Below are 26,231 nucleotides of genomic sequence, written 5' to 3'. Positions count from 1 at the left end.
ATCTGAATTACTTTTAGACAGATCAATTTAAAGTAGACTAAGAGAAAAACAACCCAACTCTCCAGTAAGCACTTATCTAGCAAGAGGGCATCTGGACGGGTGAATGTTCTACACATACACGTGTGCACATGTAAATGGTGTCAATGTAGTGCACCGCTTCCGCGTCCCTGCCCTCAAGAAGCTGATAGTAATTCTGGCTTGAGGAAGGACATGGCACATTGAGAGAGATTTTTGCTTATGCTTTCTGTAGTTTCTACTAAACTGTAAGCTCCATGAAGGCAAAGAGTGTCTGTATTGCTCATTGTTGTAGCTTTAATAACTAATACCTGCATACAGTAGTCACTATGTGCAATTAAATTAATGCAAGATTGCTCTTTAACATACAGGAGGCCATGGGTAATGAGAAGGGCGGTACTGTCTAAGACTGCAAAGGTAGCACACACTGCTGTAACCTAGTATATTGTCTAAATCTTTGAATAAGCAGCAGCTTTGAACACCATCCTCAGAGAGAGGGGAGCTATGAGGTCCAGGGATATCCAATCAAACCAAAAATCAAGAAGACCCGGCTAAGAAAGGTGTCGGGGGAGGAGAGCTGTGCTACACGGGACAGTCAGTGGCCATGCAAGCCGGGTCTCAGTTAAGGCTGGCCCTGGATTTTTGCAAGGAAGTTTTATCTAATCCCTGGTCCCATTGGACAGGCAGGTGGAGGTGAGCGTTCTCAGTCAAAATTAGCCCCAGGACTGGAATTAAAGTGAATCGAGAAGCAGAGCCTCTAGAGGGTTTCATTTTGAGTAAGGAGCCCTTAAAGGTCAGCAATTTTGTCTCTTCGTGTGAAAAAGTAATACATACATACATTCATGCATGCATGCATACATACATACCACCTTCCACTGAAACTTCTAATAGATGCAAGGATTGGTTCTTTTAAGAGAGAAGTAGAAGGATGGGGTATACATCTTTTAACAGCTTTAATCAAGTATAATTGACATACAATAAACTGCATATATTTCAAGCATCCAATTTGATGTTTCAATGTATGTCTATACCTTTGAAATTGTCACCACAATCCAGATAATGAACATATCCATCACCCACCAAAAAACTTCCTCATGCTTCTTTGTAATCCCTTTGTTCGAGTTACTGATTTATTGCCTCTCACCTGCAAAAGCATCCTTTTTGCCTGCTCTGTGAAAATGGCCCTGTGTCAGCAGAAGATGCTGGAGAGGTAATAGAAGGAAAGGGGTTCACTTCCGGGTTCTGTTGCATGCTCTGGGCAGGCTTCTGCAGCATGTGCTGCTTCTCCAGGGCCGGGCTTCTGCAGTGCCCAGCAGCCAGCCTCACAGAAGCTTCCCACAGCACCCCCTCAGGCACTTTCATAGCCAGCCGAGAGCCTCCAGTGAGACATTTCCCAGGAACAGCTCCCCCTGGCACCCTAGAGGATGGATCTCAATCAAGTTGCACCAGTGCTGCACCACAGAAGCTGCTTTGTAATCCAGTGAGCCAAAGCTGTACCCTCTCCAACCAGGTCTGTGTCTTAACCTTGAGAGGAAAGGAGGTGGCACTGGGGCTTTTACGCAGATGCTCTGTCTCTGCTTCCAAGGTGATAGCTGCTTCTCTATATGTTATTCCTATAGTGTTCTCATTACCTTCTACTAGCCAGTCCCTTGTTAATCCAGTCTCCTGGCATAGTCAATACTTTGGTGTATTAAACTTTCTTTATTTGAACTATTATGTTCTTTCCCTCTCCTGATTAGACCCAGACTGACCATCTATCTCTCTCTCTATCAATCTATACTTTCCTACATATCCATTTACCTATGTATCTATCCCCTCCTAACCATCCCATTTTGCTGCTCCTCCCTCCTCCAGGCAAACAGTGATGTGCTTTCTGTCACCATAGATTAGAATGCATTTTCTGGAGTTTTATATGGGAACCCCAAGATTTTCTTCTATGTTTTCTTCTATAAATTTTATAATTTCAGGTTGTACCTTAGGTCTGTGATCCACTTTAAGTTAATATTCGTGCAGAATATGAATCCAAGTTCTTTTTCACATGTTTGTTCCAGCACTACTTGTTGAAAAGATGATCATTTCCTCACTACATTGCTTTGTGCCTTTGTCAAAAAGCAAAGTCCATGTTTGTGTGGGTTTATTTCTGGACTCTTTTCTGTTACACTGATCTATTTGCCCATCCTTACACCAATGTCACACTGAATTAATATAGCTCTGTAACAGGTCTTGAACTAGGGTAATACTAATCTGCCAACTTTGACTTTTTTTTAAATTTGCTTTGATTTTTATCAGCATTGTGAACTTCCATATGAATTTTAGAATCCCTTAGGAAATTTGTACAAGGGAAAAAAGCACACCAGGATTTTTATTAGGATTACATTGAATTTATAAATCAATTTAAGGAGAATTGGCAGCTTCACAATATTGGGTTTTCCAACCCGGGAAGGTTTGCTCTGCATTTATTATTGAGTCTTCTTTAATTTCTCTCCGCAATGTTTTATAACCTTTGGTATACAGAATTACATTTCTTTTGTCAAGTTTATTTTCTAAATATTCTGTATGTTTATGCTATTATAATGGCACTGAATTTTATATTGATCATTGCTAGTATATAGAAACACAATGAATTTTTATAAATTAAACTTGTACTCTACAACCTCACAGAGTTCATTTATTCTAGTAGCATTTGTATAAATCCTATTAACCTTTCTCCATACATAATCATGTCATCTGTGAAAAAGGACACTTTTACATCTACCCGTCTTTTCTTTTCTTGCCTTATTGGAACGGCTAGAACTTCCTATACAATGATGAAAAGAAATGGTGAGAACACAAACCCTTGTGTTGTTCTCAATTTTAGGAGCAAAGCATTAAATCTTTAATCATTAAGTGTGGATGTTCGCTGAAGGTTTTTCATAGATAAACTTTATCCGGTTGAGAAAACTCCCTTCAGTTCCTTATTTGCTAAGAGTTTTTATCAGAAATGTACATTGGATTTTGTCAAATGCTTTTATGCCATCTATTGAGGTGATAATATGTTTTTTTTTCTTTTTCAGTCTATTATTATGTGAGTTACATTATTTGATTTTCAAATGTTAAGCCAATCTTTCATTCTTGGGACAAATCTCACTTGGTCATGATGTGTATTTTTAATGTTTTTCTATTTTTCTACTCAAAGAGGCAGGGATTGAAACACATGGGAAGAAAAAACGTCCAGGAAAAATATGGTGTTTCCTTCTTAATTTCTTAGTCAATTTTAGTCAGTAATTTGAGCATTGGGGAAGATTATAACCTATGTTTGCTTCCCATTACTTCTCAATATAATTTCTGACAGAAGTCACTTTGTACAATTTCTGAGATGTGCCTAATGGAATTTTTTAAATATGCCATCTGCTAGTCTTTTAATTTTAACACCAATAACAGAGATTAAGATTTGGTAAAAAAAAAAATAACTTTATAGAATTTATATCTTACTTGGTAACTTTTCCCAACAGAAATAATGTTCAAGTCGTTTTTCCTCAATTATTTTCTAGGAATAGATGATTGTGTACTTTGTCAGAACCTTGTCTTCATTTTCAACTTTTACATTGTACCTGACATTTCATAATTACTGTGAACAATTAAATTCATGTATAAGCTTCAGTTACATTTAAGTATAAATTTCAACTCCAACTAGCAAGGAATTTTTGTCAAAAGGGAAGTTTCAATTCCATCCTAAATATTCTTCCACATTATTTGGACACCACCTCTGGGCAGTCACTTTACCTGCAGCTGTCACAGACCCAGGTATCATTTTGATGTACTGCATAAAAGAGGTAGTTCTAGGTGATATGTTGAAAAATGTGGACACATATCTATTATATATAGTTTTACTCTGTAATGTTATTTATAGAAAAATATAAATAGAACATACAATGAGTGGGGAAGAGTGAGCGTCCTTTATGTAAGTCTTTTGTTGTTGTTTATTCAGCTGAAGGAACATTTAAGGAATACCAACTCAACACAGGGTCCTTTTTTTTTTTAGTTGGAACGGAAAAGTTGCTTTATTCAGGAGGCCAGCAACCTGGCGAGAAGGGAGACACATGTCCAAAAACGAACTCTGCAATTCTACTGGACCATGGAAGTTTTAAAGGGAAAATCATTTGAGGGGGCAGTCAGAGTCTTTGTTATTCTCTACTGTGCACAGACTTTCTTCTGACTGGTTGGCAGTGAGGTAACAAGGAGATGCTCCAGCAATCTTGTCCTCAGCCTGAAGTTACCATCCTCCACCAGGGAGGGGGCCTTAGTGCCCACAGGAAAACTCAAAAGCATTGCTGTGCACTACTGTTTCTTGACTGCTCTTCCTTTACTTCTGCACTCTACCTCTTCCCTAATTAGCAACTGTTTGAATCTGCCCTTTGTTTTTTGTTTTTTGTTTTTTATTTCCCTGTGCTATACAGTGTAATCTTGTTTATCTATTCTACAATTTTGAAATCCCCGTCTATCCCTTCCCACCCTCTACCCTACCCCACCGGTAACCACAAGTCTGTATTCTCTGTCCATGAGTCTATTTCTGTCCTGTATTTATGCTTTGTTTTTGTTTGTTTTTGTTTTTTAGATTCCACATATGAGCGATCTCATATGGTATTTTTCTTTCTCTTTCTGGCTTACTTCGCTTAGAATGACATTCTCTAGGAGCATCCATGTTGCTGCAAATGGCATTATGTTGTCGGTTTTTATGGCTGAGTAGTATTCCATTGTATAAATATACCACCTCTTCTTTATCCAGTCACCTGTTGATGGACATTTAGGTTGTTTCCATGTTTTGGCTATTGTAAATAGTGCTGCTATGAACATTGGGGTACAGGTGTCATCCTGAAGTAGATTTTCTTCTGGGTACAAGCCCAGGAGTGGGATTCCTGGGTCATATGGTAAGTCTATTCCTAGTCTTTTGAGGAATCTCCACACTGTTTTCCATAGTGGCTGCACCAAACTGCATTCCCACCAGCAGTGTAGGAGGGTTCCCCTTTCTCCACAGCCTCTCCAGCATTTGTCATTTTTGGATTTTTGAATGACGGCCATTCTGACTGGTGTGAGGTGATACCTCATTGTAGTTTTGATTTGCATTTCTCTGATAATTAGTGATATTGAACATTTTTTCATGTGCCTTTTGATCATTTGTATGTCTTCCTTGGAGAGTTGCTTGTTTAGGTCTTCTGCCCATTTTTGGATTGGGTTGTTTATTTTTTTCTTATTGAGTCGTATGAGCTGCTTATATATTTTGGAGATCAAGCCTTTGTCGGTTTCACTTGCAAAAATTTTCTCCCATTCCGTAGGTTTTCTTCTTGTTTTATTTCTGGTTTCCTTTGCTCTGCAGAAGCTTGTAAGTTTCATTAGGTCCCATTTGTTTATTCTTGCTTTTATTTCTTCTAGGAGAAAATTTTTGAAATGACACACAGGGTCCTTAATAGTATTTCTTAATTTGTTATCCCTTTCCCAAATGATGGTATTTTATCATTTCATTCAATAAGTCTGTTTTAACAGAGCGATGGCTACTTTTACATTAGTCATATGATGGATGATAATGTAATTTGTTCCATTCAAGTAGGGAGAGTTCTTGCATTTCTGGGAATCCCATTATCCTTAAAATTTGCCCTGTTTTCTTCTTCTCATGAAATTACCTTCTTAGCTTAATTACAAATGTAGTGTTTTCCCACAGGCAATATGATATCTACTTACCCTAAACACCCCAAAGTCAAGAAAACTTACTGTTAAGTAAAATTGATTTGTTCAGTTCAGATCGAAAGCAACATTACAGCTCAGTGGTTAATCAATGTAAATTTTGCTAATGCCATAAGGAGTCAAGTCCATTTATAAAAGAACACGTGTGCAGCCCATTTCATGAATCTGAATCTTCTACACAGTGCTAATTTGACCTCACCAAGATAGTTTTGTGGGACAGAAAAGAATATTTTCTCAAAATATTCTAATTGTTTTGCATGAGGTATATCCAGATAAGGAAAGAGTCATGTGCAGTATTGCATAGAAACATTTGCTGACATAGAAAACTGCCTGAGCTATTCATGTTAAAACCTGGTTGGCTAGTTATTACAGCATACTTATAGAGTTCATCAAGGAAAATCAGGACGATAGCAACCAAAAGAACAAGGAGTTCACACTCTTCATCAAATTTAACTCTTGAAAATTATTTCTAAGCCGACAATAGTATTTCACCACCAGGGGTAATATGTTATCGTGGTTCCATCTCTTGATCAAATGAGTATAAATAAAACATACCATCAGTATTATATCACAGAAGCAAAGATACAACAAAATAAATTTTGACCATCTCAAATGGTAAAATTATGCTGCCCTTTGTATAAAATAGAGCAAATGGACTAATTACTAATCCCTCAAAGAGGTTAAAAGTCAGACCTCACAACACGATATAATACCATTCTACTGTGTGGTAACCTAGAGTAGGATCCTGGCTAAACACACTTCAGCTAAAATTTTACTAAAATTTCTCTGGCTTAAAATTTAGGAGGATTTTTGAGGGATTTTGTCTCTTTTTCAACTTTCCTAAAGCTATCCCTAAAGATTTGAGTGGCTGCCTTCTTTTTTCTAATGTATTTTTCCCTCTATTCAGCAAAAGTTTCATTCACAATTATTTTATTAACCTCAAAATCAAAATCATTGGCCTCAACCTGATGAGCCACTGTTGACACTGTGAGAGTAGTTCACACTTCACTGGGAGGCCATATAAACAAGGCCATTAGGAGGTCATTAGCACAAACTTTTTTTTTTTTTCCTATGGAGCTTTGAAAGTGCTCTTAGCAATTGCGAAGATGAGAGGTGTCCCAGGGTGCAAGTACTTGCTCCAAAATCTGTCCAAGTTCTAAGTGAATGGATAAAGGGTGGCAAAAACTGGGGTTTTAATTAAGCCCGAATTAAGGAGGATGATATTCAAAGTCACCTGAAGGAGTCTTGTGACATACCCTTAGTCCTTGGGTAACTTGGACCAAAAGTATTCTCATTTGCTTTTGGTCCCACATCCTAGTTCTTCAAAACTTTCTATGGCGACGTAAAAAAAAGTCAGGTCCGCCTATGGGAAGCTACATTAACTTTTCAAGACTGGCAGATGCATGTTTCATGCCTAACAGATAGCTGAACAAAATCAAGAGATATGCCAGAGTAAAATCAGCCATGCCCACGTGGTGCCAAGAGTCATTGCTGAGATGAGGTTAAGTGTAGGGCTCTGCAGGGTCCAGGAGTCTCAGAAATTAGGACCAGTCCTAAAACCCCCAAAACTGAATAGATTTGGAGAAAATACAAAAAGCAAGATGGCTGTGAGGGACCTGGACTTGAGGCACCAGGCACCACTGATTCAAACACTTCCTGATGCTCAGAAAGCAAGGTGATGAGGGTGGATTTGTATCTCTCGGGACACAACTTCAACCTCTAATTAGTCAACAGAGGTGAAAGGCAAGGAGTGTCTGTTTGTCTGAAAATCTGAATGGACACAGACCCTTAGGTCTTGGTATCTTTTCCCTACACTACACAGTCTAGGTATCAGAGGAACTGAGTTCAGTTCCAAGCTCTGTCACTTGCTTGCCACAGGACTTTTATAACTTATAAAAATCTCTATGGTTAAACTTTTTTAAAATGAAAATCAAATGCTTCTCCCCTTTGGATCTCAGGATCATTTTAAATATCAAAAGGGACACAATATGTAGGAGTGCTTTTGATATTAGAGCAGTAGGTAAGATAGATATTAAGAATATAGTCAATCAACGAGTAAGGAACTGCTAACTGTTTCCAGAATCAGCTAGACACCGTGGAGCTGTGGTTCTCAAAGGTGAACCATTTGCGATCAGTTTCCATGAGCTTTCCTATATCCTCCTACCACCTATACTATCATTTACTTAATTTTTTTTCCATAAATCAACTCACTTTTTTCTTTTGTGCCTATGTAAATCTCATCCTAAAAGTAATATTCACAAAGTCAAAGGTTGATGTGCTTCTTATATAATTGCAATACATACTAAAATAAATTCATACTTATAATTCTTTAAAGTTTTTAATTTCATGCTTTAGTAAACACTGCTAAAGAAGTGCCTTAAAATTCAGGCAAGTAATTGTGACTGAACAGAGCCAGAAACAGAAGCCATGAAAGCTTCTGGCAATTGTTTTTAATTCCTTTTCAGATATAATCACTGTCCTCCTAAAAAGTGCAGTACTGCTTTTTAACTTTAAAATGAGTTGGAATTTTATTTTCAAAGTGTGGACTCCCAAGAAAAATTTTTATTGGGATTTTTAAAAACCCATCTTGGTCCAGCAACCTCTGTTCAGCAGGGGAAGGAAACACTGGAGCATTCTGCAGCTCAGAAAATGTGGGGGTGGGGGGGAGGGCTGCTTTTCTGAAATGCATGTTTGTGAAGCCAGATTTTAAATGTCTTACACAGTCTTAGTTGTAGCTCAACTTGTTGGCATCATGGTGTAATGTTAAAGATAGAGTTTGAAATAAGCTATATTGTGTGACTTTTTGGCACAATCATCCAATCCAATAAACTGCACATTCTAAAAGAGGAAGCAAAGACCACATTAATCCCTTCAGACCAGAATGCCTAACTCTTGCTTCCTAGGGTGTAATTCCTGCCATCAAGGTTTGTTACTTCCTTTCAAGTTACCCACGTTTGCACCCTCCTCCATCACTGCAAGGTTTTTCCTCGGCATACGGGATCCATCACGATCATGCCCAAAATGTCTAGAACACCAGTCCTTATGTTCTAAAGGTTGAGGATAGGGAGACAAACAGCAACAGGACCCCCCCCCCAGATCTACAGATTTGCTCCAATTTCAGCACAGAATGTAGAAGTTCTAGAACAAGCTTATGTTCCAGAATGCCAAAGTTCTAAGGTAGAATGGGCTATATGCAAGTATTTCTAAGCCAGGAGTTCAATACACCAGATACACCAGAATGGTTAGGCAGTAGAGGAAATGCTACAGTAAATACACAGTCTTCTTTACTGATGATATTTTTGGAGCCTTTGATATACCCATAGACACCGAAAATTATCAAGATGTAGACTCTCCAGGCATCATTCCTCAAACTGATTCTACCACAGTCCCATTTTTAGGGGAACACTACTCTAGAAAGATAACACCGCTGATTGTGGATTATATAAATACAATGCAATACAATATAGGAGGTTATTTTTTCATGTATTTTAAAAACATGTTACTTTTATGCTTTGGAATTATCCTAGATAAATATTTGTAAACTTCTGTAAGTCTCTGCTTATACAGCTTAGTAACCTCTTTGTGGCTTCTGAATAGTGTAAGAATTTGATTCATTATTTAGAAATCTGAGTAGCTGCAGTAATGAAGTAAATATTACATTTAAGTGAGACTACCAATAAATACTCAGAGGTTGCCAGTCTCACATGGCATCAGACCTACTGAACTTCCATGCCAGCTTAAAAAAAAAAAAAGAAAGAAAAATCACTTTCAAAAGTTAACAAAAACACTTTGCCAATTGCTAATGACCCTGGATGTGACTTAATTCATAGAAAGGCACAGATTAATTGTTTTCAATCCAAATGCTATGACTCTCAGCTAGCACTTTAATTTTAAACAAATCTTCTTTTCCATCTTGTCTGGGAGACCTTACCTACAAAGTGATAAGGCTTGTAATGACTGTCTGGCATGGTGTCAACTTTAGAAGCATATACTATATATGTTTTGGAACTAAATATTTCTTCTTCCCGTTGACTCTTGACCTCCTTAGAACAACTGTCGCCTCCTTCAAACACTTTCACTGAGTAAAAAGTCAATTGGCTGTAAGTGGCGATGAAGAAATGTCATGTGATTAATGCTGCAGTTTAGGCTCTTGTGATTAGTCACAGGAAAAACAGTTAAACTTCCTTCCCAAGAAACACGGTACGTTAACAGCAAATGGCCTGCCTGAAGCCTGGTAGGAAGAAATAGTTGGGCAGTGTTAAAAGCTGCCTATTGATTTGTGCCCCGACTGAAAGCCATGCGTTGATGTAAATGAAAATGTGTCAAGAGTTGATATTGATTTTTTTTAAATCAGACCATCTCTGGGGAAATCCTGCTAGCCATACTACTGCTCTTGTCTATGAGTGAAATAAGGTTCCTTTCCACAAGACTACACATGTCCAGACATCAAATTTTCCTCTTTCATTGTGGTGCGGTAGGATGCTAGTCCATCATCTGAAATCTCTGCTTGGAGAAAATGCCCAGAGTCCCTATATTCAGGAATAAAATGAAAAGGAGAATATTGCATTTAAGAGGGATGTGTGTAGGGGAAAGGGTGCAGATCCATGCACACCTATCTACCAACTGGCCTGTTGTATATGGGTCAAAACACACACATATGCTTAAGCTAGAAATTTTCAGCCCATGCATTCCAAAATAAATCATTTCAGAAGGACGTTTATTTTTTGAAAATCCTATTCAAAAAAATCCTATTCAAAGATAATCATACCATAGGACAAAAAGAGAAATATATTAGGATATGAACCACAAAGTTGGGGCCTTTCTTTCCCCTCAGCCTGTAGGAAAACCAGCCACATTTTCCCCTCTTCAGAATTAATTTCCTGAGCTGTGCTTTATTCATAGGCCACAGTGCTTGTAAATATTGATGACCAATTTAAGAAAAGGCCAAGAGTCATAATAACCATGCAGCGTTGGGTCAAACCTGCAGGGGTTTCAGCTGCCTAGGTAAGGCTGCACTTCATGACTCAGCTGGGGTAAGGAAAGCATGGACTTTAATATTGGACAATTAGAATGGAAAATTAGTATGGAAGAGGAGAGGGGTCGTCACCTGCCAATATATGTGGGTTATTTGGAATCGACTATTGGGATTAGAGAAATCCCTAATAAACTGATAAGGGAAAGGGTCATTCCCTCCATGGTAGCTTAGAGAGCTAAATCCACTTAGCTTGATTCATTGGCCTTAGGCACAGACACATGATAAAAACTCCACATTGCAAATTGATTAGCTTTTTGTTGATTACTCAATGACCTTTGAGATATTCTAGATTTTATGATCTATACACTTTGCCTCAAGATTAAATAAAAAACAATGATCTGAAAAAGACCTTAAGGGAATGGGAATTATTATGATGAGATGATTCTGTCCTGAATGCCCTGTATTAAAATTTAGCAATGTGTAAGCAAAAGCTTTCAGAAGACAGTTAATTACTCTGCTAGTAACAAATGATCTAAGTAGGTAGAACTTCGCAGTTTAGGGCCACTGTCTTAAAACAGTTAAAATTCTTCTGTAGTTCTCAGAACACGCATAGCCCGCTGGAGCTGTAGTCTGCGTAACAAGCTAAGCTTATGGCTGATTCTCCAGAGTTTCCCAAAGGAGACTACAAGAGCAGCCCTTCCTACAGCCTGGAAACCCAGCGCAGACCCAGAGATCTTTACCTAGAGTGGTTCTAGGCCAATTCTTGACTGTTCTGCCTCCTGCCATTCCTCGTATTGTTGTCTTGTACTGTTGTTTATCTTTGGATATATGTTTATTAAGTACCTCCAGCAGGATAGCAAGCTCAGGAAAGAGAGACCGTGCATTATAGTTCATTGTGTTATCAGCAATGCATAATTTCATAGCTGCTCAAGGAAAAAATCTACAAATATACATACATATGTATATACACGTATGTATAAGATGAGCTACCCATCCCTATGACATTAAATTATTTAGCCACTTTTCACACTGAAATCAAGAAAACACATACCAATGGACTTACGTAGTTATTCATTCTAGGATCAACTCAAATGAATTCAGAAAAAAAAATGCTTTTCTTTTCTTCTTGTGGTTTATTCAGCTGTTCAATATACACATTCATTAAGTAATTCCTAGAGGCCTTTCACTCATGCTCAGGCATATAAATATCATTTTCAAATATATATACTTAAGACAATGAGATAAAATGACCTGAGAGTGGCCATAAAGTCTGGAAACATGGATAATATTAATTTATCATCTACATGCAATATAACAGCAATAAATCATTATGTATTTGCCTGTGTTTCCATATTTAATGGTCACCCGGAATTTTCAAATATATTGTCTAAAGGTATGCATTTAACAAATTAACTAATCTTCTGATTTTGACTTCAGTTACCAAATTGTAGGTTTCTGTTTCATTGTTATTTAAGTTACAAGGAAAACATTTTAGCACAAGAATTGTCATAGCCCCAAACTTACAGGTTAAGCAAAAGATCATAACTTTATCTACTACCTTGAATGTTTTAGTATGTTTTTCATTTCCTTAGTAAAAGTCTGTTTTAGAAAGCATATGTTAATATTTAATTCCCATCCTTTCTTTTCACAGCCTGTCTTGCTTTTCCAAGATTAGTGGAAGGGGCAGACAAGTAAATGTTGTACACAAGTCATACATTTATCTTTTGTTTGTAACGAAGAAATTTTTAAAACACATATATATCAGCCTAAAAATAATACATTATTTGCCAGCCCACAAAATTTTGTCACTGCTTTGTTTTGTTCACTGGTGGTAGAGTAATTTAAAAATCTATATTTAAAATTTTAGTGGAGAATTAAGTCTGAGATGGGAAATGAAAAAGAATGAGAATATATACTGTATTCTGATAAAAAGAAAAAGAATAAGGAGGGAAAACTAGGGACACCTGGATCCCCTTCCTCTTCCCCCATACCTACCACCCCCCAAACATTTCTGAATACTTCAATTCAAAGGGCACATATTTTCCAGAGTACAAAATACACTCCAGATATAGTTCTATGTGGAATTTTCAGATTTTCATGCCACAACAGTTGGGAAGAATAGAAACAAATAAGAAGTAATGTAATGCAGTGCTTGTGGCTTCTAAGTATATAAAAGTCTGTGGAAACAAACATGAATCACAATATACTGTATAAATGATGCTAAATATCCAATATTTCCCTTCCTAGTAATAAAGTTTGTGTCATAAATATGATTCAGTGTTACCAGGAAAAAGTTTTAAAATGAGTTTGGCATTTTTTGTGCCCCAGAACAATAAATCAAATATATCCTAATAATAAAAGATACCCTTTCTCTAAAGTATATCTTTCATAGATTCCTTTAACTGGTAATATATTAATACTTATAATTTAAAAATTTTATTCTGCATATTCTGTTGCATAGAGTTAAGTAATCTAATATAAAATTCTCTATATATCTATATGTCTATATCTATTGAGAGATATTTCATATCAATAAATAATGATCTATTGATATGAGAGAATAATTCAGGTGATAAAAATTTTAATCCTTTCACTTTGCATTACTCAGGAGGAAAAGTAGTCAGGAAACTAGATGAAGTTCTTTTTTCCCCCTTTTATTACATCAAAGAAATTGAGTTCAGCGAAGCACATTATGCCTTTCTCTATCAGGTGCATATTTACATTTGCATTCCTAAATTATTTACAGTAAATACATTTTTAATTCCAGCAAACCTTAAAATAATAAAGTTCCATTTTCAGGCTTTACAAACATGCAAATGTTAGTGTTACTAAGGAATATACTTTAAATGACATTATTTTTATTCATTATTCTATTACCCCTGCTGTGATATTCAGGTCTCCCAACAATTTTGGAATATTAGGGAGCCCCCTAGTGGCATCTGTGTTCCTAGTAAATTTTCAAACCAGAGAATAAACTTAGTTCTTTTACTAATAATTGGACCAGTTTTGGTACCTAAACATATTTTGCTGACTTTTTTCTTAGTTTCTAAACCCAAGTAGGTTTCCTTTCATTTCTTACAAATGTTGTATATGTTTCCAGCATCAAACTATAATCATAATAATTCCCATCTCCAGTTTGTATATACAAATTCCCAATTGCTAAAATCTCTTTATTCTTTCTCTTCTTGTGACCTTTCCAGTCATCTCAGAAACCACTTGGAGATTGAATGAAAAACATTTTCATGGGACATAAAATTTCTCTATTAAACTTTAAAACACACATCTACCCAAACAGATGTTAGTTTTAATATTATTATAGTACAGAGGCACATTTTTACTATACTTTCATCTAGTCAAGAAGGATATATAAAATTATACCTAAACTGCATTATCATTGGGACAGCCATATAACATGTTTAGAAATTTCTGACATTACTTCTAATTATGGTGCAGATTTAATGATGGGCTGAAGAGTGATATCCCCTTGGATCAAGTGAGTAATTTGCAGTAGTTCTGATGTTTTTCTAACCAGAAAAGCTTTTATTCTGGCCTGGAATGGCCCCCCATAATAGGCGAGTGAAGGCTCCCTGGGGGTTACAACACTTCCACAGAATCTTAAAGGATGAGATGAAGTCAGTCTGAGAAATGACGGAAGAGAGCATTCCTCACAGTAAGAACAACTTCAGCAGGAAAACAGAGATGACAGTAGCATGACTTTGCCCTGGAAACCGTATTATAAACTATTGGTATCACTGAAACTGATATCATTGGTATCACCATGGAGTAAGAGGTGGGAGCATAGGAGAGGAATCCAGAGGCGCAGCAAGGCCAGCCAGACTGTGCAAGGCTTTGGGAGCTATGCAAAGCGGGGTTGAATGTATCCTGAACTCCAGTGGAAAATGTTGTCAGATAGACATTTACAAAATGAGTCTGGCAACACAGTAGAGGATGAATTTGAGGGGGAGTAAGATCCAAGTCACAATGGATATTTGGTCCAAGCAGAAAATAATGAGAGCTGGCAGAGCAAGTTGTAAAAGTCCCTCTGTGGTAAAGTGAGGTCATTTCTGGGCCACTGATGCCCTGGTCTGGGCGACAGTGGGATTAACTGGAGTCTGAGCAAAGCCCCGGCACCACCCTGCCTCAGCTCAGAACCCCATCAGTTTTGTCTTCTTTGGTTACTTACCCCTTGCCCTTGGCCATACGACTGCCCTCCCCCCTCTCTTTGAAAGTGAGCTCATGTGAGCACCTCATAGCCTTCAGTCCTGAAGAAAGACATGGATTGTATAGTCTGAATTTCACTACACTGGAGGGTGTAAAGCATGGAAAAGGAGAACCAGGTATCATGGAATGTGCAGACTAATTAGATGTTAGATGTTGGGCAGCAGGGGTGGGGAGAAGCCCGGAATGACTGGCATGGTGACCAGGAAGAGGGTGGCACTAATCACTGGGCTATAGAGCCAGTAAGAGAGAAGTAGCAAAAGTGAACTGTATTAGTCTTCCAAGCTGTGTAACAAATTCCCACAAACTTAGCCCCTTAAAACAACACACATTTATTATCTCATCATCCCTCTGGGTCAGGTGCCTGGGCACAGTTCAGTTGGTTCCTTCCCCTCAGGATCCCATAAAGCTACAACCAAGGTGTCAGCCAGAGCTCTGTTTTCATCTGGAGACTCGCTGAGGGAAGGATGTGCTTCCTTGCTTGTACAGTTGTTGATTGCATCCAGTTTCTCACAGCTAAGAGTCCATGGCAGCTTCCTTCTTCAAAGCCAGAAACAGAGACGCTAAAGCAAGCCCACTACAAGACAGAGTCTTCTGTAATGTGACAAAATCACAGGAGTGATATCCATCACCTCTGCCATATTCTAGAGGTTAGTAGCAAGTCATAGGTCCTACCCATTCTCCCGGGGAGCGGCTCATGCAAGGGCATGAACATCAGGAGCCAGGGGTGATGGGTGCCACCCTTACTGTCCCTGACATGAGTCTTTTTATAAGGTTTCAAAATGTGAGACGTCTGTATCTTTACTTCCAACTGTCAATTAAAGGAAACTCTATTATACTGTAACTTGGACAATTATTACACTAACTTAGGATTATTAGAATATTTATCCTGAAAATATCTACTACAGAGAAGGGGAAAAAAAAGGAATAGCCCCATTCTTTCTGATCTTCAACATCCATTCAAGAAAGGTTATATTATGCATTTTTAACAAAAATGTGTTCTTCAGAGTCTCATATGCTCCTGAGAAATCTCAGTTCATTGTTTCAAAATTATAAAAGAGCAAAATCTAAATACTTCACGCTAAATGACATTATAAAAATATTGGATTGTTGCTGGTTGCTTCCCTGTCTAGTATGAGGTTTGATTTGATATGAATATTTAGTGAAATACTGGAAGTGGCTTTAAATCCTTCCCTTGGGCACTGCTTCTTGAACTACCCCCCTCCCCCCCAAAAAAATAAATAAATAAACAAGAATTTTTAAAAACTAGAGGCAATCCTAAAATGTCACATATTATATCCAGTCTTTTTCCAAGTCCTAATGACCTTCAAAATACCTGCTCCACTCACCCCTTTCTCTCCATTCACACAACCTGTACTCCAGGGCAAGCTGTCAGTGCCTCGTGTCTGGTTAAATCAGCATCAGCTCCCTGTCTGGTGTCCTTATGCTAATATTTCCTCCCCACTCTGTCAGTCCTACTCAAGATTGAATTTTTCTTCCACATAAACAGCCTTTAACAAGCAGTTTCTTTTTTCAGTCATTTGTGCTGCTGCTCTGTTTGTAGTGCTCATCTATACACATTCACGTCTGGCTCTTTAGAAGATCTGTCACCTAATACATCTTCCATTCAGTCTCACTCCTGTTCTTTCGTACAAACCATCTTCTTCCTCTCCAGTAATTCCCCCTGGTCCCCACACCTGGCAAGCCTGTTTCTGTTTCCTCATCTCTGCTCCGATTGTACTTGGACTGTCCATGCCCTCATCATCATCGTGCAGGCCCTAAGTTACAGTGAATAGATACTGGAGGATGGAGAGCCCGGATAAAGAATGAGGGGAAAGCCAGATTCTACGTATGTAACAGAAAAGGAGAAAGAGAAAAGGAACCCATAACAGAACTCAGAAGGCAGCAGATAAGGCAGAGCCAGAAGGTTGGGAGAAGGTGGGCACAAGGAGCACTGAGGTTATCACATTCCTAGAAGTCAAAACCAATGCCTAGAGCCAGGCTGGGCTGGTCAGCCTGGACAAATGTAAATATCAAGGGTTAAGGCAAGCAGAGAAAGGCAGACAGAAAGCGTCCAAGAAAACAAAATCCCAGAGGACAGAGAGGTCACATGTGACGATCTTCTCAGACGTTGTAGGGATGGGCATGTGAAGAAGGCAGGTAGGTACATATTCACCTGCTTGATAAGAGAACAGCTTGATACGAGAGACAGCATTCTGCCTGAGACCAGGTTCTCCCATGACTCAGTGTACTTTTTATCCAGGTACCTAGGCGTGCATGGAGGATCATGGTCTTTAAAGCCGATCAGTCTTGAGTTCAAATTCCTCTTCCACCATTTGTTAACTGTGTGACTTTGGACTCGTTATGGAAATTCCCCAAGCCTCAGTTCACTTATCTGTAAAATGTAGATAATCATAGCAATCTCATGGTGTTATATGAATTAAATATGATTACATATATATATGAAATGTGTGACTTCTAGCACACATACACATATTTATTGAGTTTTTAATCATTATTTTTATTTTTCCATCTGCCAAAACCAAAAAGGTCACCAAATCATCCCTGAGATTTGCATGACCTTTAAGCTTTTGTGATCCGTAGAGTGCGCCTCATTCTTTCTTGTGACAGTTATCACAAGTGTTCTGCAAAATTTCCAGTTATTTAAGTTAATTTTCTCAATAATACTACGAATTCCACAAAGAAAGTCTTCCCACTTATGAGCTCAGCATAAACTTAGCTGGCATTTGCTATTATAATGCATTTCATGGCCCACTTCATTCATTCCTCAAGGAGTATTTCTCGAGCACCCACTAGGTGTGAGGCAGGGGGATGTAACAAAGATCCCTGTTTTTTGAATAACAGCTCGGATTCCTGGAGCGAGGCATGGATGGTAACATTCAAGTAACAGCATGTGAATCTTAACAGTGGAAGAACCTATGAGATTATCTAGCCAGCTCTTTAATTTCACAAAAGTATGACTGAGGACCTAAGAGATGACTCTGGCTTTTTATCTCTTCATCACTGATGGTTGGTTTTTGGAGGGTTTTTTGTTTTTTTGTTTTTTTGTTTTTTTTTTGCCTATTAAATCATTTCCATTTTGAAAAACAAACAGAAAACTCTAGGGTGTTTTTAACTGAGTAAGATCTTAGAAGTAAATGGTTTTACCATCTGCCATGTCATGGTGAAACTGGGCCTACTCCTCTCAGAGAACGTTGCCAGCAAACGTGCATGGCATAACGTCCTGCAAGTCTTTACCAGGAAACCGACAAGAGTTTTCTATGGTGGCTGTGGTCTGGTCTCATCACTTCTTACCTAGCATGAAAACAATCTGTCATAGAAAGAGAGGTAATTCACGAAGAATGCGAAGATGTTTTCTACTTTCTTTGTCAGGGAAGGCCAAGATGGTGATTTCCTCTGATGGTCATTCTAGACCATGGGTTTGTATATTTAAAATAAGACACATCAAAGCCTTTAGATAGAGAAACGCATTTGGATCTAAAATATGGTACTGGCATCTGAAGATTCAGTGGCTTTAATCAAACAGCTTAGTCAATACCCTCTAGTACTTGATTCACAAGTTTAACCTCAAGATTAGAAGAGCAAGGTGAAGATTAACACCTCTAGCTCAGGGGGCCTAATGAGACATGACTTATCAATCCTACAAGAAAAATCTTAGACACTGGAGCACTACTTGTTTCAGTGTTACATACTGCCCAGTCCCCAAGGAATTGAAAAATAAAGACTAAAACAGAAAACAGTGTTATAATTAGGCCCCCTGTAATGAAAGTAATATTTTTCCCACATACACACGGAAAGTATTTGTCACTTATTTCTCCTAACTAACTCAGTGTTCACATTTACTAGAAAAGTTTGATATAACATTCTCAAAATAGCTAGGCATGTGGACAATGGGGAAATAGGAGATTCTGATTCAACAAAATTCCCCTAAGAAGGAAGTTTGTTTGAGTTTTAGCTACAGCAGCGTTAGTCCCATCCAGGTTAATTAGCAAGATGACTTCATTATGATTTACTTCTTGTTCATTTAATAGGTTCTTTCTATTAAGAAACCCTCATTTTTAACACAAGGATGTCATAATGTAAGTCCACATATTTTGGAATTGCTTCATTTTATTTCATTGGCACTTTTCTCAGTCTACCCATCACACCCAAAAGGGAAGTGGTGGCAGGGGGCAGAATCAGGCCAGCAACATAAGGGGACAGCAGACATTTTACTCAAGCTTACTAGGAGGGTCAAATACCCACGATAATATGCATGCCCAACAAGCTTTCCTGTAATACTTGATGTTCTAAATTTTGTTTTCTTTAGTAGGTTCAAGGTAAGAGCAGGAAAGGAAGAAAACAGGAGAGGGAGAGAACTTTGGGGGCATTTATTTATCATTTCAGAATAAGTCTCCTTGCTTAGACAGAGGTAGGAAAAATATTGTTGGCACTTTAGATACAATTAGTTGCAAAGTATACTAATAAACCAGATTGTCAAATTGTGTCAGTCACATCTAAATAACAAGCAAATGGCGTTACACAGATGGAAAATGAGTAAGATGCATAGATCTCCTGTGTAAACAACCTCAGCTAAGATTTATAAATTTTGTTCTACCTGTCTACTCTGTTTAAACTCACAGCATGCATTCTTTTCAACTTAAAATATATATATATTAAAGCCTAGGCCTCGTATTTCAAAATCTTTAAGGTTTTACCAATCTCCTAATCTTTGGTGGGGCAGGGGGTGGGGGAGACTTCACCTGTACAGACTTCCTCCAAAAGTGTTAATTACTGTCTCATCACTGGAGTTTCAGCAATGAAGCAAGAGTACCCCCAATATGAAGTTTGGGGGAGCCATTTAGCAGTTGTTCTAGCTGTTGTCATGTTGGATAAAATTATTAAGAAAAAGGTTATTTTCCTTCCACACATACTAAACCCCAAAAATTATGTTTTGAAGAGAATATTCTGGAGAATAAGAAATTAGCCGGTGAGACAAAGATCATGATGTTGACCAATGGTTTCCCTCTGTTCATTGGCCACAAATAATACCTCTTGGCCAGCCATAGTATATGTTATTACAAGTGATAAAGGGAAATGATGGGGAAGCAATCATGATGTTTGGAAATAATACAGAAGTCACATACAGCTCCAACACTGCTTAGCTGGATGTCTGACCAGTTTTAGTCAACTTCTCTGAGCACCACATTTCAAAGTGGAGGTGCTAATAACACCTAATAACTTTGCTTTGAGGATATTATGGTATAATGTATGTGAGACTAGTGCTCTGTAAAATATCAAGCGATGGATACAAAAGGGAGCAGGGCAAGAAGGAATGGGGGAATCAATGAAAGCTATCACTGTGATTTTGAAAATTACTGAAAGCACACACTCTCTTTTTCCCAGGTAAAGGGCAGCAAGATAAATAAACTTAGCTAACTAACTTGGAGGGGGTCACCTGAATAGGAAGGAAAAATATAATTTACTCTTGTAAATCCATATATGCCTAGATGCCATTGCCAGAAAAACTGTTCAGTGGATAATTTAACAGCCAGCTAATCAGAATATTTTGAACATAGCTCCCTATTGCTTCCCAGCTTTCCCTCCCCTTTCTACATGAGTAGAAAATCCCACTCCTCTGCGAGTCAGGAGGTATCTCATCTAGTTTCAGGTCACTAGATGTGCTTACTTTGCATTGTTCATTCATTCATTGGACCAATGTTTACTGATTCCTTGAGTGTCAGGTCCTGCACTGAGCACAAGAGATAACAGCAGTATACGTCACACATGGCTTCTGTCTAACAGGGATCACTCTACCTCTCCATTCACAGCTCCCGCACCTGTAAGAACAGGGAAATAAGCACGATGCTCTCTCCAGTCTCTTCCAGTTCCAGTGTCTGAGTCTTTTTCTCTCTCTGCAGATTTCCATTCTTTATTCTCCTTCAAAGTCTCAGAGAATCTTCACATTGATCTTTCCCTAGTCATTAAGTTATGAAGTATTTGTGAATGTGTATATATACATACATTAAAAATGTCAATAATATATACATATATGCATGTATATAACCTGTAACTTATTTCCTAAATAACATTCCTCATTCACTTATGCACCACACACACTGACAGTCACTGAGGGAAGTCATTAGGCCATGTGTGGAGGCATGTACAGATATATTAAACAGCCCCTATCCTCTAAGTGCTTATAATGTAATAGAAGAGACAAAATATATCCACAAATAATTACACATCAGAACTCTGTCTTTAGGAAAACAAAATTCCTTTCAACTGACGGGATCAAGAGAAGGTTTCATGTAGGCAGCGGAGCTAACATGAGCCTGGAAGAAGGGATAGGACTTTGATAAGCAAAATGGAAGAAGAGAAGGTCATATGAGAAATAGTCTGGTCAGAGGAAAAGAATAAGAACAGAGTTTCTGAGAGGGTAGGATATAGCTCAGTGGTAGAGCACATGCTTAGCATACACAAGGTCCTGGGTTCAATCCCCAGTACCTCTGTAAAAAAAATAAAAATAAAAACCTAATTACCTCCCCACTCACCACTTCCCCCAAAAAAGAACAGAGTTTTTGAAAAAATACTGGTCATGATGGACATCTTATGTGAGACATGAGAGATGATGCTGTTAAAAGAGATTGCAGTTAAATGTTAATTATGATGCCAAATCCAGTGCTGGGACTTTACGCCCTTGGCTAGCACTGTCTACAGAGTAAAATACAAGCTACATACATAATTTTAAGACTTAAGTGGCCTCATTAAAGAAGATAAAAAGAAATAGGTGAATTAATTTTTGTGCTGTATTTCCTTTTACCCAGTATAGGCAATATATCATTTCATTTCAACATGTAATCAATATAATCAATATAAAACACTATTAATGAAATATTTTACATTTTTCATAACTATATCTTTCAAATCTATAGGTATTTAACACTTTTGGCAAAGTTGTGCTAATGGCTAGTGACCAGTGACCACCTTATTGGACAGAGCAGCTCTAGCCTATGGAAAGACACAACTGGGCTTTCAAGTAGAGTGTGGTTCAGTAAAAGCAATTTTTAGGCAGCTGAGTGAGGTTTTGGTATGTAGACATGTAGAGGATATTATGGACACAAGACAGGAAGATGATGCTGTTAAAATAATCTGGCTTTGAAATAACTGGGGATGAACTACGGCGGTTGACTCATGTATTATAGAAGTTTGGAAGAAATGCCAAGTCTGCACAATTCAATTGAAGGAGAAAGTAATGAGCAATATGCCAATTCATAGAGTTAAGGAGAAAGGAGAGCTGTTTTTGCATCACCTGATTATCTTGCTTGTCTCACTAGATTGGACCCCAATTCCACAAACATCCACTAATGAACTGTGCCAGGCTTCGGGGAGGGGTGTGTGTGTGTGTGTGTGCGCGCTCTAATGTAACTTAGCAACATCATGGAAAAAGCAGGCATTTACGCAACAGAGAGCAAAACCTGTTTTGAATACTTTGGAAACACAAAAGAGGGAATATACAATTCTGCCTGGAAGAGTCTAGAAAATGTTCTGGGTGGAAGTGATATCTGAGTTGAATATTGAAGAATAAGTACAATTTCTACAAGTGGAAATAAAGGATGTTGTGAGTGGAAGGAAAGGCTTGAGGAAATTAGCAAAGGATCTGGCATGTCTTAGAAGCTAAATATTTGCCAAATTTAGGGTCTTTATGGACATATCATAAGAAATGAAGCTGGAAAGGTGATTAAGGAGAAACTGGGGTGAGGGAAGGTCAACACCTAGTTAAGGAACAGGGTTCCACCTTGCTGCAGAGACCTGGAACACCATCAGGGAGAGAAGCTCACTTCCAGAAGTGAATTTTGGGGAATGCGGCTTCAGCTTGAGAAAAAGATGCAGAAGGGTTAGCTTCTGAGAGAGCAATATAAAGACAGTAGCTTGCACAATATAACTTGGAGTACGGACTTCATGTCAGATATAATGCTCTGCCTTTTCACTGAAAAGTATTCGACTTTTCACTAAATTGACCTTTTCTTGCCAATAGCAAACTCAACTGCATTATCCTCTCTGTTCAGAGTTCGAGCACACAAGCTGGCATTGTCAGGGGTACAGTGTCTCTTGAAGGTAAGCTTTCACTGTTTGGCACTCAGTATTCTATGAGAAGAAAGTTTCAGAGAAAAATCACTACTACTTTTTTGTTTTTCTTAAAGCTATAGATAATGGGGAAATAGGCCTGTGTTGTATTTCTAATGCTGCAAAACAAATGACTGCAGACACAGCAGCCCATCTATTGGCTCACAGTTCTTCAGGTCAGAAGTCCAGGTGGGCTCAACTGGATTCTTTCTGGAGAGTCTCACAAAGCTGAAATCAAGCTGCCTGTTTGACTGGGCTCTCATCTGGACACTCTGGGAAAGAATCTGCTTCCAAGTTCAGTCTTGTGGTTGGCGGAATATAGTTCCATGTTGTGGAAATGAGGTCTCTGTGTTCTTTCTGGCTGCTAGCCAGAGATCACTCTCAGTTCCTAGAAGTTGCTCTCCAAGTCCTTGCACTTTTAAGCTCTCAATAGCACATCAATCCTTCTGTGGCTTAGAATCCCTCTAACCACCTCTTCTGTGCTAGCTGGAGCAAATTTGCTGCTTTTAAAGCACTCCTCTGATTAGATTAAGTCCACCTGGATGGTCTCCTTACCTTAAGGGCAACTGATTAGCAACCTTAACTACAATCTTCAAAATCATTTTGCTCTGTAGTATGACATAATCATAGGAGGAACACCAGGGGTAAAGTCATGGGAGAAATGAAGAATTCTTCCCTGCCTACAGTGCCCTTACTATTACACCAGAGTACTTCAAGTGGAACCACTTTGTTTTCCCTTGTAAATGGAAAGAATCTGTTGCCATTTTACAAGGTGAAACAAAGAAAATTTCTTTAAATGGCTATAAAAGAACAAATTTTGTCCTGGCTGAGTGACTGATTAAATAAGTGGACAAGAAATTTATATGCATCTAAGGGAAAAGGAATAAAATAAAAGACTTTCATTTCTGGCAGTATGGTCAAAGCACCCTGTATCACAGTCACTATTGAAATAACTAAAATGGATGGCAAAGTAACTAAGCTACATGTCTATCTCTACAAGTGTATAACTGTACCTATGAAGCTGTTTAAAAGGAAGGAATCAACAGAGCCCAAAAATGAAATAAAATGAGGAATCATGACTGATTAATAAGTTCCCAAGTGAATATTACTCTGAGAACTTCTGCCAAACCCTAGAATTCCTTAGCTTTTTCTTTGCTGGTTATGTGGGCTTAGCTTTGAGAAAAAGCACAGGAATTGGTCAGTGCAAGGAGTCTAATAAGAGACCCACATTCATGAAAATAATATTCTAGAGGACTATACTGTTATTGCAAGAGCAAATTAGAAATAAACCCTAATATTCCACAGGGAAATCAATTCTGGCACAGAGTGAGGCATGGCTAAAATTCCCTGAGGATTCATCAACACAAATGGGCTGTCCCTTGAGTTTGGTGTTCTAATTTATGCTACAGATGTGGTCCAAAAAACCTCAAGCATGATCCGGGAGGACTGTGCCCTCAGGCAACTGGCAAAGCAAAAACTCCTCTGGAAGTCTCACCCTAAATCCAGGCTTCAAAGAGTACCAAAAAATAAATTTCCTCAGAAAATGAACAATCCACAGTGAAGAATCACAGAACAAACAAGGAAATACGACATTACAAGTAAAACGATAAACCTGAATGACCTCAGATAATGGAATTTTTGACACTGAATGTAAAATAACTATGCTTAATGAAATTTACCAAAAGCTTGAAAATATGAGCAGAAAGTATGAGACTATAAAAAAGGACCAGCCATATTTGAACAACATTTGATTATGGAAAGTAGTATGTAATCATTGAACTTTAAAATGCAATGAACATACTATCCAGCAGATACCATGAAGGTAGTGAACCGGAAGTTCAATCCTAAGAAATAAACTAGAATGCAGTTCAGAGAGTCAAAGAGGAAGAAAATATAAAACACGTGTTAAGAGCTATAGAGAACAGAGTGAGGTTTAACATACTTATCAGTTCCAGGAGGTTGGAGAGAGAACGGAAAAGAGGAATACTTACTGAGATGACGACGACTAGTATCTTTCAATAAATTTGGAAATACTAAGTCATTCCCCAAATTATTGAAAGATACTAATCCTGAGAACCAGGAAACCTAGAAAATCCCAAATAAGATAAATGAGATTTTTTACACTGAGACATATGGAACAGCTACAGTTCACCAAAGTAAAACATATCTAAAAGCACGAAGACTGAAAAGAGAGATTTCTTTCAAAGGACCAACAGTTAGCCTGATTGTCAACCTTGAATCAGCAACAAGGGAAGCCGGAAGACAGCAGTACAATGTATTTACTAGAATATGCTGAAATAACCACTTTCCTTGAATGCAGTAAGCAGACTATCTTATAAAAATAAGCATGAAAAAGATATTCATATTTAAACAAACCCAGTGAGTTTTCACCTAAAGGCTTACTAACGGAAATTCTATTTCAAACATTCATTTTATTAAACAATACAATAATAAAAATGTCTAAGAAGCAGCAGAAAATTCAAGCTAAGATGATAATTAGGCCCAAGCTAAAATAACATCACTCTCAGGAGCCCAGGCTTAGATATAAATTAGATTCCTGACTCAACGACTTGGGCAAGTTTTTCATCGGGCAATGACAATAACCAACTTCACAGAGTCATTAAATGGGATCATGTAAGTTAAGCACATGATATAGTAACTGGTTTTATAGTAAGTGCCCAGTCGATGGTATGTACCACTATGACTTTTCTTATGATTACCTGAGATAATTTTGGAACTTTGGTTCTGATTTCTGAGAAACAAACAAACATGGAATTCACACAAGTGCTAAACGCTGGGCCCATTAACCACCATACGGTAGGCACTGACAAAGACCCTCCCCTCGACTGAACTCTAGTCAGCTTCCTCTGAACCCTTTTTTTTCCCCCTTTTCAGTTTTATTAGGTGGAATTATTACAGTTTGACTGCACATATACATTATATTGCATGTAAATACATATATACAATATACGGCACTTCTTTTTAGTTTACATGTGTGTAGTAATCATTGTTTCTAAGAACAGATTAGAGCTTTAGCTTTTTAAACTTACATAGTTATCAAAGGAATAGTCAACCACAAAATAAGAAACAATGCGGTAATCCAATCATAAAGGGCAGTCAAATGTGCTTACACTATTCAAGAAATCAGTCATTTAAGTTATAAATAATAAGTATGAAC

At 37.9% G+C, this 26,231-nt stretch overlaps 1 protein-coding gene across 1 annotated transcript in view; it reads left to right on the top strand.

Moving 5' to 3' along the window:
• HS3ST5 (heparan sulfate-glucosamine 3-sulfotransferase 5) overlaps nucleotides 1–26,231 on the top strand; it is a 103,725-nt gene that overhangs the window by 53,131 nt on the left and 24,363 nt on the right. The window lies entirely within an intron of this gene.

The sequence above is a fragment of the Vicugna pacos genome, chromosome 8 (assembly GCF_048564905.1).
Source record: "Vicugna pacos chromosome 8, VicPac4, whole genome shotgun sequence".
NCBI classification, from domain to species: Eukaryota; Metazoa; Chordata; class Mammalia; order Artiodactyla; family Camelidae; genus Vicugna; species Vicugna pacos.
The sequence above is the reverse complement of the archived record's forward strand: the minus strand, read 5'-3'. Positions and strand labels throughout refer to the sequence as shown.